Source organism: Triticum dicoccoides, chromosome 7B (assembly GCF_002162155.2).
Source record: "Triticum dicoccoides isolate Atlit2015 ecotype Zavitan chromosome 7B, WEW_v2.0, whole genome shotgun sequence".
Classification (NCBI taxonomy): domain Eukaryota; kingdom Viridiplantae; phylum Streptophyta; class Magnoliopsida; order Poales; family Poaceae; genus Triticum; species Triticum dicoccoides.
The window spans coordinates 616,682,181-616,695,457 of record NC_041393.1 but is presented as its reverse complement, the minus strand read 5'-3'; positions in this window follow the sequence as shown (position 1 = coordinate 616,695,457).

The window sequence follows — 13,277 nt, the reverse complement described above, 5'->3', positions numbered from 1 at the left end:
TCGGCAAGTTCAAGGGGTTGACTACGATGAGACTTTCTCTCCCGTAGCGAAGCTAAAGTCCGTCCGAATCATGTTAGCAATTGCCGCATACTATGATTATGAGATATGGCAGATGGACGTCAAAACGGCATTCCTTAACGGCTATCTTAAGGAAGAACTGTATATGATGCAGCCGGAGGGTTTTGTCGATCCTAAGAATGCTAACAAGGTATGCAAGCTCCAACGATCCATTTATGGGCTGGTGCAAGCATCTCGGAGTTGGAAGATTCACTTTGATGAGATGATCAAAGCGTTTGGGTTTATGCAGACTTATGGAGAAGCCTGCGTTTACAAGAAAGTGAGTGGGAGCTCTGTAGCATTTCTCATATTATATGTAGATGACATACTTTTGATGGGAAATGATATAGAACTTTTGGACAACATTAAGGCCTACTTGAATAAGTGTTTTTCAATGAAGGACCTTGGAGAAGCTGCTTACATATTAGGCATCAAGATCTATAGGGATAGATCAAGACGCCTCATAGGTCTTTCACAAAGCACATACCTTGATAAGATATTGAAGAAGTTCAAAATGGATCAGTCCAAGAAAGGGTTCTTGCCTGTATTGCAATGTGTGAGATTGAGCTCGGCTCAATGCCCAACCACGGCAAAAGATAAAGAAGAGATGAGTGTCATCCCCTATGCCTCAGCCATAGGATCTATTATGTATGCCATGTTGTGTACCAGACCTGATGTAAACCTTGCCGTAAGTTTGGTACCGGCAAGGAACACTGGACAGCGGTCAAGAATATCCTGAAGTACCTGAAAAGGACAAAGGACATGTTTCTCGTTTATGGAGGTGACGAAGAGCTCGTCATAAAGGGTTACGTCGACGCTAGCTTCAACACAGATCTGGATGACTCTAAGTCACAAACCGGATACATGTATATGTTGAATCGTGGAGCAGTAAGCTGGTGCAGTTGCAAGCAGAGCGTCGTGGCGGGATCTACATGTGAAGCGGAGTACATGGCAGCCTCGGAGGCAGCACATGAAGCAATATGGATGAAGGAGTTCATCACCGACCTAGGAGTCATACCCAATGCGTCTGGGCCAATCACTCTCTTCTGTGACAACACTGGAGCTATTGCCCTTGCTAAGGAGCCCAGGTTTCACAAGAAGACCAGGCACATCAAGCGTCGTTTCAACTCCATCCGTGAAAATGTTCAAGATGGAGACATAGATATTTGCAAAGTACATACAGATCTGAATGTCACAGATCCGTTGACTAAACCTCTTCCACGAGCAAAACATGATCAACACCAGAACTCTATGGGTGTTCGATTCATCACAATGTAACTAGATTATTGACTCTAGTGCAAGTGGGATACTGTTGGAAATATGCCCTAGAGGCAATAATAAAAGGATTATTATTATATTTCCTTGTTCATGATAATTGTCTTTTATTCATGCTATAATTGTATTATCCGGAAATTGTAATACACGTGTGAATACATAGACCACAATATGTCCCTAGTGAGCCTCTAGTTGACTAGCTCGTTGATCAACAGATAGTCATGGTTTCCTGACTATGGACATTGGATGTCATTGATAACGGGATCACATCATTAGGAGAATGATGTGATGGACAAGACCCAATCCTAAGCATAGCACAAAGATCGTGTAGTTCGTTTGCTAGAGCTTTTCCAATGTCAAGTATCTTTTCCTTAGACCATGAGATCGTGTAACTCCCGGATACCGTAGGAGTGCTTTGGGTGTACCAAACGTCACAACTTAACTGGGTGGCTATAAAGGTGCACTACAGGTATCTACGAAAATGTCTGTTGGGTTGACATGGATCGAGACTGGGATTTGTCACTTCGTATGACGGAGAGGTATCTTTGGGCCCACTTGGTAATGCATCATCATAATGAGCTCAAAGTGACCAAGTGTCTGGTCACAGGATCATGCATTACCGTACGAGTAAAGTGACTTGCCGGTAACGAGATTGAACGAGGTATTGGGATACCGACGATCGAATCTCGGGCAAGTAACGTGCCGATTGACAAAGGGAATTGTATACGGGGTTGCTTAAATCCTCAACATCGTAGTTCATCCGATGAGATCATCGAGGAGCATGTGGGAGCCAACATGGGTATCCAGATCCCGCTGTTGGTTATTGACCGGAGAGCCGTCTTGGTCATGTCTACATGTCTCCCGAACCCGTAGGGTCTACACACTTAAGGTTTGGTGACGCTAGGGTTGTATGAGTATGAGTATGCAGCAAACTGAAAGTTGTTCGCAGTCCCGGATGAGATCCCGGACGTCACGAGGAGTTCCGGATTGGTCCGGAGGTAAATAATTATATATGGGAAGTCGAGTTTTGGCCATCGGGAAAGTTTCGGGGGTCACCGGTATTGTACCGGGACCATCGGAAGGGTCCCGGGGGTCCATCAGGTGGGGCCACCCATCCCGGAGGGCCCCATGGGCTGAAGTGGGAGGGGAACCAGCCCCTGGTGGGCTGGTGCGCCCCCCCTGGGCCCCCCTCTGCGCCTAGGGTTGGGAACCCTAGGGGAGGGGGCGCCTCCACTTGCCTTGGGGGGCACTCCACCCCCCTGGCCGCCGCCCCCCTTGGGAGATCCCATCTCCAGGGCCGGCACCCCCCTGGGGTCCCTATATAAAGAGGGAGGGTGGGAGGGCAGCCGCACCCGGACATCTGGCACCTCCCTACCCCCCTTGCTACACCTTCTCCTCCCATAGTCGCTTGGCGAAGCCCTGCCGGAACCCTGCTGCATCCACCACCACACCGTCGTGCTGCTGGATCTTCATCAACCTCTCCTTTCCCCTTGCTGGATCAAGAAGGAGGAGACGTCATGCTGACCGTACGTGTGTTGAACGCGGAGGTGCCATCCGTTCGGTGCTAGGATCTCCGGTGATTTGGATCACGACGAGTACGACTCCCTCAACCCCGTTCTCTTGAACGCTTTCGCTCGCGATCTACAAGGGTATGTAGATGCACTCCTCTCTCTCGTTGCTAGATGGACTCATAGATTGATCTTGTGAATGTAGGAAATTTTTTATTTTATGCAACGTTCCCCAACAGTGACAACATATGAGACTCTCTATCATGTAGATCATTGTGCTACTTTGAAGCACAAGTGTGGAAAAAGAGATAGTAGCATTGTCCCTTCTCTCTTTTTCTCTCTTTTTTTTATTTTCTCCTTTTTTTTCTTTTTCTTTCTTTCTTTTTTTCTTTCTTTTTGGTGGGCTTCTTTGGCCTCTTTTATTTTTATGAAGTCCGAAGTCTCATCCCGACTTGTGGGGGAATCATAGTCTTCATCATTCTTTCCTCACTGGGACAATGCTCTAATAATGAATGTCATCACACTTTTATGGATTTACAACTCAAGAATTACAACTCAAAGCTAGAACAAGATATGACTCTATATGAATGCCTCCGGCGGTGTACCGGGATATGCAATGAATCAAGAGCGACATGTATAAAAACTATGAAGGTGGCCTTGCCACAAATACGATATCAACTACATGATCATGCAAAGAGCAATATGACAATGATGAAACGTGTCATAATAAAAGGAACAGTGGAAAGTTGCATGGCAATATATCTCGGAATGGCTATGGAAATGCCATAATAGGTAGGTATGGTGGCTGTTTTGAGGAAGGTAAATAATGGGTTCCATACCGGCGAAAGTTGCGCGGTAATAAGAAAGTCTAGCAAAGTGGAAGGATGAGTGTGCGTATATCCATGGACTCACATTAGTCATAAAGAACTCATATACTTATTGCAAAAGTCTACTTAGCCCTCGAAGCAAAGTACTACTACACATGCCCCAAGAGGGATAGATTGGTAGGAAAAGACCATCGCTCGTCCCCGACTGCCACTCATAAGGAGGACAATCAAAAGAGCACCTCATGCAACAAATTTGTCACACAACTTTTACCATACGTGCATGCTACGGGACTTTCCAACTTCAACAAAAGTATTTCTCAATTTCATAATTATCCACTAGCATGACCCTAACATTACTACCTTTATATCTCAAAACAATTATCAAGCAACAAATTGATCATAGCATCCAATTCACTTCCTATGATAGTTTTCATTCAAATTATCATGGTGTTTAAGACTCTCAAAAATATATAAGTGAAGCATGAGAGATTAGCAATTTCTTCAAAATATAACCACCGCCGTGCTCTAAAAGATATAAGTGAAGTACTAGAGCAAACGACAAACTACTCCGAAAGATATAAGTGAAGATCAAAGAGTAGCTAAATAATTATGCAACTATGCAAAGACTCTCTCTCATTAAAGAATTTCAGATCTTGGTATCTTATTCAAACATCAAGCAAAGCAAAATAAAATACATTGCAAGGATAGCACAACTCATGTGAAGAAGCAAAAACTTAGGCTCAACCGATACTAACCGATGATTGTCGGAGAAGAAAGGTGGGATGCCTACCGGGGCATCCCGAAGCTTAGATGCTTGAGACTTCTTGAAATATTATTTTGGGGTGCCTTGGGCATCCCCAAGCTTGAACTTTTGTGTCTCCTTAATTCCTCTCATATCATGGTTTCTCTTTTTATCAAAAGCTTCATTCACAACAAACTCAACAAGAACTCGTGAGATAGGTTAGTATAAACCAATGAAAAACCTTATCATTTTCTACTGTAACAAATCACTAAAATTATTATTCAACATTGAATAATAAATGCCTCTGCATATTTAATACTCCTATCCTCAAATAGAATCATTAAACAAGCAAACAACGCAAACATAACAGCAATCTGCCAAAACAGTACAGTGTGTAAAGAATGCAAGAGTATCAATACTTCCCTGACTCTAAAAATTATGAAATAAAATTTCCACTGTAATAAATTTATCAGATCTTGATATGCAAAAAGATTCAACGTTATACCATTCTCTGAATTTTCTAGGGAATTTTTGCAACAGCGGTAAACTTTCTGTTTTCAAACATCAACATGTATACTAGCAAAATAAGCATGGCAAAGGCTATCCTTGACTTTTTTTATTGAAACTAAAGAAGCAAAACATTATTCTAACTAACAGCAAGAAAAAACTAACAAAATAAAATGACGCTCCAAGCAAAACACATATCATGTGGTGAATAAAAATATAGCTCCAAGTAAAGTTACCGATGAACGAAGACGAAAGAGGGGATGCCTTCCGGGGCATCCCCAAGCTTAGGCTCTTGGTTGTACTTGGATATTACCTTGGGGTGCCTTGGGCATCCCCAAGCTTTGGCTCTTGCCACTCATTATTCCATAGTCCATCGAATCCTCACCCAAAACTTGAAAACTTCAACCACACAAAACTCAACACAAAACTCGTAAGCTCCGTTAGTATAAGAAAATAAAACCACCACTTAGGTACTGTAATGAACTCATTATAAATTCATATTGGTGTAATATCGACTGTATTCTAACTTCTCTATGGTTCATACCCTCCGATACTACTCATAGATTCATCAAAATAAGCAAACAACACATAGAAAACAGAATCTGTCAAAAACAGAACTGTTTGTAGTAATCTGTATCAAACGTATACTTATGGAACCCCAAAAATTATGAAATAAATTGATGGACCTGAGTAATTTGTCTATTAATCATCTTCAAAAAGAATCAACCTAAAATTACTCTACAGTAAAACATGGCAGCTATTCTCGTGAGCGCTAAAGTTTCTGTTTTTCACAGCAAGATCATATAAACTTCACCCAAGTCTTCCCAAAGAATCTACTTGGCACTTTATTGAAACAGAAGCTATAAAACATGATTACTACAGTAGAATAATCATGTGGACACACAAAAACAGTAAGGGTAAATATTGGGTTGTCTCCCAACAAGCGTTTTTCTTTAATGCCTTTCTAGCTAGGCATGATGATGACAATGATGCTCACATAAAAGATAAGAATTGAAACATAACAGGAGCATCATGAAGCATATGACTAGCACATTTAAGTCTAACCCACTTCCTATGCATAGGGATTTTGTGAGCAAACAACTTACGGGAACAATAATCAACTAGCATAGGAAGGTAAAACAAGTATAGCTTCAAAAAATTTAACACATAGAGAGGAAACTTGATATTATTGCAATTCCTACAAGCATATGTTCCTCCCTCATAATAATTTTCAGTAGCATCATGAATGAATTCAACAATATAACCAGCACCTAAATCATTCTTTTCATGATCTACAAGCATAGAAAATTTACTACTCTCCACATAAGCAAATTTCTTCTCATGAATAGTAGTGGGAGCAAACTCAACAAAATAATTATCATGTGAGGCATAATCCAATTGAAAACTAAAATCATGATGACAAGTTTCATAGTTATCATTATTCTAAATAGCATACAAGTCATCACAATAATTATCATAGATAGCAACTTTGTTCTCATAATCAATTGGAACCTCTTCCGATATAGTGGAATCATCACTAAATAAAGTTGACACTCTTCCAAATCCACTTTCATGTTCATCACAATAAGATTCAACATCCTCCAAAATAGTGGGATCACTACTTCCTAAAGTTGACATTCTTCTAAACCCACTTTCATCAATATAATCATCATAAATAGGAGGCATGCTTTCATCATAATAAATATTCTCATCAAAACTTGGGGGACTAAAAATATCATCTTCATCAAACATAGCTTCCCCAAGCTTGTGGCTTTGCATATCATTAGCATCATGGATATTCAAGGAATTCATACTAACAACATTGCAATCATGCTCATCATACAAAGATATAGTACCAAACATTCTAATGCATTATTCTTCTAGCACTTGAGCACAATTTTCCCTTCCATCATACTCACGAAAGATATTAAAAAGACGAAGCGTATGAGACAAACTTAACTCCATTTTTGTTGTTGTTTTCTTTTATAAACTAAACTAGTGATAAAACAAGAAACTAAACGACTCGATTGCAAGATCTAAAGATATACCTTCAAGCACTCACCTCCCCGGCAACGGCGCCAGAAAAGAGCTTGATGTCTACTACACAACCTTCTTCTTGTAGACGTTGTTGGGCCTGCAAGTGCACAGGTTTGTAGGACAGTAACAAATTTCCCTCAAGTGGATGACCTAAGGTTTATCAATCCGTAGGAGGCGTAGGATGAAGATGGTCTCTCTCAAACAACCCTGCAACCAAATAACAAAGAGTCTCTTGTGTCCCCAACACACCCAATACAATGGTAAATTATATAGGTGCACTAGTTCGGCGAAGAGATGGTGATACAAGTGCAAAATAGATAGTAGATAAAGGTTTTTGTAATCTGAAATTATAAAAACAGCAAGGTAGAAAGTGATAAAAGTGAGCGTAAATGGTATTGCAATGATGGGAAACAAGGCCTAGGGTTCATACTTTCACTAGTGCAAGTTCTCTCAACAAGAATAACATAGATAGATCATATAACAATCCCTCAACAAGGAACAAAGAGTCACTCCGAAGACACTAATAGCGGAGAACAAACGAAGAGATTATGGTAGGGTACGAAACCACCTCAAAGTTATTCTTTCGGATCGATCTATTCAATAGTTCGTACTAGAATAACACCTTAAGACACAAATCAACCAAAACCCTAATGTCACCTAGATACTCCATTGTCACCTCAAGTATCCGTGGGCATGATTATATGATATGCATCACACAATCTCAGATTCATCTATTCAACCAACACAAAGTACTTCAAAGAGTGCCCCAAAGTTTCTACCTGAGAGTCGAGAACGTGTGCCAACCCCTATGCATAGGTTCATGGGCGGAACCCGCAAGTTGGTCACCAAAACATACATCAAGAGGCACATGATATCCCATTGTCACCACAGATAAGCACGGCAAGACATACATCAAGTGTTCTCATAAAAGACTCAATCCGATAAGATAACTTCAAACGGGAAACTCAATTCATCACAAGAGAGTAGAGGTGGAGAAACATCATAAGATCCAACTACAATAGCAAAGCTCGGGATACATCAAGATCGTGCCATAGAGGGAACACGAGAGAGTGAGAGATCAAACACATAGCTACTGGTACATACCCTCAGCCTCGAGGGTGAACTACTCCCTCCTCGTGATGGATAGTGCCGGAATGATGAAGATGGCCACCGGTGAAGGATCCCCCCTCCGGCAGGGTGCCGGGAAGGGCTCCCGAGAGGTTTTTGGTGGCTACAGTGGCTTGCGGCGGCGGAACTCCCGATTTACATTGATATTCGATGTTTTTAGGGTACGAGGGAATATATAGGCGAAAGAAGTCGGTCGGGAGGTGCTCGAGGGGTCCATGAGACAGGGGGCACGCCCAGTAGGGGGGCGCCCCCCTATCTCCTGGGCTCCTCGAGGATCTTCTGACTTCATCTCCATGCCTCCAGGATGATAATCTTCCAAAAAATCACGATGCCGAAGGTTTCATTCCGTTTGGACTCTGTTTGATATTCCTTTTCTTCGAAATACTGAAACAGGCAATAAAACAGCAATATGGGATGGGCCTCCGGTTAATAGGTTAGTCCCAAAAGTAATAAAAAAGTGTATAATAAAGCCCATAATCATTCAAAACAGATAATAAAATAGCATGGAACAATCAAAATTATAGATAAGTTGGAGACGTATCAGCGGGCCGGAGACGCAGCTGCATGACATTCTTTGGGCAGTCCATGATGGAAAAAATCGTGGTAGAAGCGAGGGCGAGGAAAATTTCGGGGAGTTCCCGGTTACGGCGGGTGGTCGGGGGCCGAGCGGTGCACGTTTCTCTCGTACACGTACGCGCGTGTGTGCGAGGCGTTGGCTCTAACTGAACCCGAGCGAGGCGTTGGGCTCTAACTGAACCCGAGCGATTGCACTGCAGGCTACACGTTACTGAACCCGAGTGCTCGATCGATGGCTATTAATTGAACCTGATCGAGCGATTCCTTCGCTACTGCTGCTAACTGAAGCCGATCGATGCTGCCTCTGGATGAACTATGAGCGTTGCGGGGGGTTTGGATGAATAATGAGCGGTGGGGGTGGATGAACAGGACCCCGTGGCGTTGCCTCTGGATGAATAGGACCCTGATCGATTGAGCCAGTTGGGGCTGGATGAACAGGACCCCATGGAGGGCTGGATGAACAGGACGACCCCGTGGAGGGCTGGATGAATAGTAGATGGTGGAGGGGTGGATGAACAGTAGCCCGTGGAGGGGTGGTTGAATAGGAGCCCGTGGAGGGGTGGTTGAACAGTAGCCGGTGGAGTAGCGCACGGTGGAGGCTGGATGAACAGGAGCCCGTGGAGGCTGGAGGAGGTTCACGGTGGATGAACAGTAGCCCGTGGAGGCTGGAGGAGGTCGACGGTGGAGATGAACAGTATCCCGTGGAGTCCCGTTTTGCGGTACGCCACACCCCTCCCGATGTACAGGACCCCCGTTTCGACCGTAGCGCTCCAACACAAGTCTGTTTCATCCGTTTTGTGGTACGCCACACCCCTCCCGATCAACAGGACCCCCGTTTCGACCGTAGGAGGTCCGTTTCGTCCGTTTTGCGGTACGCTAGACCCCTCCCGATGAACAGGATCCCGTTTCGAACGTGGCTAGTTGAACACAAGGCCGTTTCCTCCGTTCTGCTGTACGCCAGGCCTCGTTTTCATCGCCTGTTCCGTCCAAGCCCTCTCGATGAACACGATGACGCATTCGGTTCCGACCCAGCCGGTTGTCTCCCCATGAACACGACGACGACGTTGTTTCTCCGTTCCAACCCAGCCATGTACATGATCCCTAGCCGTACGTATGCGCGAGTAGGCATTCGAGACCCCGCCCGTATGTACACATACGTGGCCGTATTTTCTTTCTTGCACATTGGCCGATGTACATACGTGTACATGCTACGTGTGCGCCTCTACTACGACACGTGCGCACCTCTACATCGACCAGTATATATGTACGTACACGTTCATGACCAGAATGACAATGCTACGTACGCTTCGACCAGGTGGGTCCCGACTGTTGGGCACTTCATTGCGTGCGAAGATGTAGCTGGTGGGTCCCAGCAGTCAGGGGGGCAAATCATTTTTTTGCCCGGCTGCACTTCGTTGCGTGCGAAGGTGTAGCTGGTGGGTCCTAATAGTCAGGGGAAAACGTTTTTTCACGAAATACGGTGGCCCGTCCGGTGGGTCCCTGCTGTCAGGTGGAGGAATAATTATTTTGCACGTAATAAGGAGGCACTTCCTTGCGGCCGCCGTGGACCCAGCTATCAGCCTCTCCACCTACAGTACTCTTCCGATGGAAGTCATTCCTTGACCACGTTGACCATGCCGTACGGAGAGCACCACGGCAGTGGATGACGGTGAGGCCTAGGAAGGGGACGATGCGAAGCTGGGGAAGATGCCGCAGTGGAAGCCCGCGCGGAGAGGAGTATGAGGGTTCACTGGTTTGGCTGTGGTGTGAGGCTGCCGTCGCTGCAGGGCCTGGCCAGCGATGGGAATAGTAGGGGGCGGTGAGGCCTCCGCGGTAGCACAGCCGGCCATGGGAGGCAGGAGCATGCGACACGACCAGCGCTGCTTTGGGCGGCTGGAGCAAGAAGACCAGAGGTTGAAGAAGCACTACGGTCGTTGGATGGACATCGTACGGTCACTGGAGCTAGAATCGTTCATATTGACTAAGTTGACAAAGCCCTCCGTCCCCGTCAACTTAGTAGGCCCACAAGTCAGCCTCCCACCAAGGTGGGTGCCAGCTAGCCGGGGGAGTATTCATTTTTTTGTGCGTAATAAGGAGGCACTTCCGGTGGGTCCGAGCTGACAGCGGGGGGAACGTTTTTTTCGCGAAATATGGTGGCCCGTCCGGTGGGTCCCAGCAGTCAGGGGGAAACATTTTTTTTGCAAAATACTGGTGGCCCGTCTGGTGGGTCCCTGCTGTCAGGTGGAGGAATAATTATTTTCCGTGTAATAAGGAGGCCCTACCTTGCGGCTGGCGTGGACCCAACTGTCAGCCTCTCCACGTACAATACTCTTCCGATGGAAGTCGGTCGTTGACCACATTGACCACGCCGCGCCGAGAGCACCACGGTGGTGGATGACGGCGATGCCTAGGAAGGGGACGACGCGGAGCCGAGGAAGATGCAGAAGTGGATGCCCACGCGGAGAGGAGTACGAGGGTTCACTGGTTCGGCTGTGGTGTGAGGCTGCCGTCGCCGCAGAATAACAGTGGGTGTGGGTGAGTGGAGGGATGGCCTGGCCAGTGGTGGGAGTAGTATGGGGGCGGTGAGGCCTCCGCGGTAGCACAACCAGCCACGGGAGGCAGGAGCAAGCGGCACGACCGGCGTTGCTTTGGGCGGCTGGAGCAAGAAGACCAGAGGTTGAAGAAGCACTATGGCCGTTGGATGGACATCATACGGTCATCAGAGTATTGACTAAGTTGACAAAGCCCTCCATCCCCGTCAACTTAGTAGGCCCACAAGTCAGCCCAACAATATGGTGGATCCCAGCTAGCAGGGGGTATTCATTTTTTTGGGTGTAATAAGGAGGCACTTCCTTGCGTGCGAAGATATAGCTGGTGGGTCCGACCTGTCAGCGGGGGAAACGTTTTTTTCGCAAAATACAGAGGCCCTTCCTGTGGGTCCTAGCTGTCAGGTGGAGGAATCATTATTTTGCGCATAATAAGGAGGCATTTCCTTGCGTGCGGCCGTGGACCCAGCTGTCAGCCTCTCCACGTACAGTCCACTTCCGATGGATGTCGTTCATTGACCACGTTGACCAGGCCGCGCCGAGAGCACCAGGGTGGTGGACGACGGCGAGGCCTAGGAAGGGCACGACACGGAGCCAGGGAATACCCGGTAGTTGTTTCTCACGCGGAGGAGTGCGAGGGTTTACTGGTTCGTTTGTCGTCCCCGGAGAATAACAGCAGATGTGGGTGAGTAGAGGGATGGCTAGGCCAACAATGGGAGTACGGTGGGGCCGTGAGGCCTGCGCGGCAGCATAGCCGGCCGCGGGAGGAGGGAGGAGCCAGTCCCCCCGGCGCTTGTTTGAGCGGCTGGAGCATGAAGAGCAGAGATTGAAGAAGCACGGCAGCCGTTGGATGGACATCCAACAGTCACTGCTCTCGTGTGTTGACTAAGTTGACAGGGCGTTGTGTGTGCGTCAACCTTTTTTTATGAAAGCATACGCATCAACCTATAGTAGGCGCACAAGTCAGCCTCAAATCTGTGGAAAACAGCATACAACCCATCTGCCATTATTTCTAACAATGTACAGCCCATTTGCTAATTCTTCAGAATTTTTTTGCAGCCCATCTTCTTTTTGTTAGCATTACACCCCATATTGTGGCCACGGTTAAAAAGTGTACGAAATTGCATATTTCGGTGCGGTCAACTATTTTTAATCCAAAAATATTGATTCACATTCAAACTATTTTGAAAAATAATTTATATAAATATAAAATCCAAATAATTGTCCATGCATAAAAATCAACGGAATTTAAAATCTTGTAATGAAATTCTTTTGAAACTAATTCCCGGTTAGATGTGTTTTAAAAATGTACAACTCATTTCTGGGCAAACCGAATGAAACTCTCCTCGTCTTGAAAGATTTGCAGCCCAGCAGGGCCGATAAAGCAAGTAGGCCTTGTTTGGGTATTTCTTTAAAAAAAATAGAACTGGGCTAGCCATTTTCAGCAAGAAAAAAACACAACTGGGCTCATGATGTGGTAAACAAAAATAAAACCCTGGCTAGACGGGCCACAGCCCCCGCATAGCCCCGTTGTTACCCTGATCCGTCGCTAAAACTAGTATAAATAACAACTGCTTGTTCCTCAAAAAAAAATTGCGTGACCTGCTGGGTCCCTGGTGTCAGCCGATCGTAGTGTAATTCTCTTGTTTATTGACTACGTTGACAATGGCGTGAGCCCCAGATGTCCAACCATTAGGAGGAACCATATTTTGGGGCTTGTAATATAGAGGCACTTGCTTGCGTACTGCCATGACACTGGTGGGTCCCTACTGTCATCCTCTCCACGTACAGTCATCTCCTTGTTCCTCTCGGTTGTTGACGACGTTGACAATGCAAGAGGGCGGCGCGCCGCGCACGGTGAGCAAACCAAGGCCGCAAGGCGGAGGACGATGGCGAGGCCTCAGACAAAACAAACAGGAGTCATGGAAGATGCACCGGTCCAGTCGCAGGCGCAGGGGAGTACGAGGGTTGACTGGTTCGGGTGCGGGTGCGTGTTGGGGCTGACGTCGCCGGAGAATAAGAAGACGTGTGGGGGAATAGAGGGAGGGACTGGCCAACATTGGAGGGTATGTAC